A 2,790-nucleotide genomic window follows, 5' to 3' on the forward strand; every position below is an offset into this window, starting at 1 on the left:
GGCGAGGAAGGACGAACGGGCGATGAAGAACGCAAGATTTTTTCTTCCCCAATATTTTCGAAATTGTGAGTGTGTGTATTTCGACTGCTGAAACATGTAGATTATGGGGTGGAAGAAGCCCTATGTTCTTATTAATAATTAATTAACATGTTAATGGGCCTTGGGTTTTGGGCTTGAAAGTTTAAGGGCAATTGGACCTACTTAAACTAAATAAATTGTGCCCAATAAAACTTAATTAATTAAAACATAAAAGTATATAAAATTAGTTTTTCAAAAATAATATTTTTGATCAATTAAAATTCCTTGTTTGCCCAAAACCGGCTTCTCGAGAAAAATCGAGCTCGACTCGTAAAATAATTCGAACTCTAATATTTTTTTAGAAAACTTAAATCATTTTTAAATCATATTAGGAAGCCTTGCCATTATTTAATGAAAATTACATATTCTTGTCTTGGTCATCCCCGCGAATATTGGGGTAAAATCCTTAATTTCATGTAATCATGTCATATTATCATTTAATCATTCAATCATGCATTTAATCATATATTAGACATCATGCTAGCATTTAAAATCAATTAATTAAAACAATTAATCAATTAAAATAATTTGCATGTATGTGGTTTACATAGGTTGGTTTTTCGGACGTTACATGTTACATGTGAACTGACATCTATCACAAGAGAGGACAAATGAACGTGCATCTTTAAATAAAATTGGCAAATAAATGCCACATTCGAGTACTTTGGATGTCGTTCGTCTGGGTCCAAAATGACCACCTACCTCGCGGTCATGACAGTGCCTAAGAATCGATCACATCTCTTCCTCCGCTACGCATCTCCTTATCATGGCATCTGAACATATTTTGAAAAGTAAGGGTTCCTCCCAAAAATAACCTTTCATGTACGAAAAGAAATTTTTTTTTGGTGAAATGTTAAATTTGGGAAGGGAGGTGTGAGCCTGTAACAAGAAAATTAGCAAAATTCGCAAACCATGGACAATTTTTCATCTCTAACAATTGTTCCTCCGGAAACCAATCATCTATCTCATCATTTTCACAAATTTTGTTAACATGATCAAGCCTAGAAAGATGATCAGCTACTACGTCCTCTACACTTTTTTTATCTTTTATTTGTAGGTCAAACTCTTGTAAAAGTAAGATATACCTAATCAATCGTGGTTTGGCCTCTTTCTTAGCAAACAAATATTTAAGGGCGGAGTGGTCAGTAAACACAATGAATTTTGACAAAACAAGGTATGAATGGAATTTATCAAGTGCAAATATTACTGCAAGTAATTATTTTTCAGTTGTTCCATAATTTAATTTTGCTTCATCTAAAGTCTTACTCGCATAGTATATAGTGTGAAATACATTTTTCCGTCTTTGGCCTAGAACAGCACCAACCGTCATATCACTGGCGTCACACATTACCTCGAAGGGCAGAACCCAATCCGGTGTCACCAACACAGGAGCTATCACCAAGCGCTCCTTTATGTTCTCGTATGCCTGAAAACAATCAGAATTGAAATCAAATGACACATCTTTCACGAGTAGGGAAGATATGGGCTTAGCAATTTTAGAAAAATCTCCAATGAAACGCCGATAAAAACTGGCATGTCCTAGGAAACTTCTAACTCCCTTCACTGATGCTGGTGGTGGTAGGTTTTTGATGACTTCTACTTTAGCTTTTTCCACCTCAATCCCTTGTTCAGAAATCTTGTGCCCTAGCACAATCCCCTCTTGTACAATGAAATGGCATTTCTCCCAATTTAGCACTAGGTTTGTCTCCTCTCACATTTTCCACACTGCGTTCAGATTCTGCAAACACTCATCAAACGTTGCACCAAAGATAGAAAAGTCATCCATAAATATTTCAAGAAAATTTTAAATCATATCATGGAATATAGCTGAAATGTCCTGCCTTTTTTATTGGTTTAAAAGTACTAGAAAGTTTTTTTTCCCTCTAAATTTTCGGCCATGACTATAAAATATTTTTGTAAAATATTTTTCCCTTTTAAAATAAAACATCAACCAACTAGCATTTTAAAAATCAAGTGCAATAGTCATAAAATAAAATCGTCGCATATTTACCAAACCTAAAAAGCGATAAATTTGAAAAGTATAGCCCATACTAAACCTCTCAAAAATCTCTCAAAAACATAAGTAAATAGTCTTAAAAATATTTAATCATAAAGCATGAGTCAAAAGTCATAATGCGGAATAATAGAAGCACTGGTCCTCGGGTTGTGTACGCCATCAGTCCCGTCTAATCATCCGTCAAGTCCTCCCTCATCCTCACCTGCATCCATCATACCTAGTGAGTTTAAAGACTCAACACACCATCGTCTTTATAGCAAATATATATATATATATATATATATATATATATATATATATATATATATAATCGCATGCAACAGTGAAAATACTTTTAGGTAAAAATAACATTTCATGACATGCATAAACCTTGATCTTTCCCTTTATTTTTCCTTATCATGACATAAAAACATTTTAACATGATCATAATCATTTTCCTTTCCTTTTCCTTTTCCTTTTGTTGAATTCAGATCGTTAATTGTGACTTTCTTGATCATGATCATAAACCTCAAGAGTCGATGGATCCATCTACATGTAACCACAGTACTGGGCGGCGAGGGACACCAGCAACACTCTCACCGGTCAACTGGGCCTTGGCCTATCATGAATCGAATAGAAATACGATCGTCGGGGTTCCCTCTGGGGCCTTTTCCCATAAATGGGCTCCCTCTGGGGCCTTTTCCCCTCACGATATT

The sequence above is a fragment of the Primulina eburnea genome, chromosome 14 (assembly GCF_022965805.1).
Source record: "Primulina eburnea isolate SZY01 chromosome 14, ASM2296580v1, whole genome shotgun sequence".
Classification (NCBI taxonomy): Eukaryota; Viridiplantae; Streptophyta; class Magnoliopsida; order Lamiales; family Gesneriaceae; genus Primulina; species Primulina eburnea.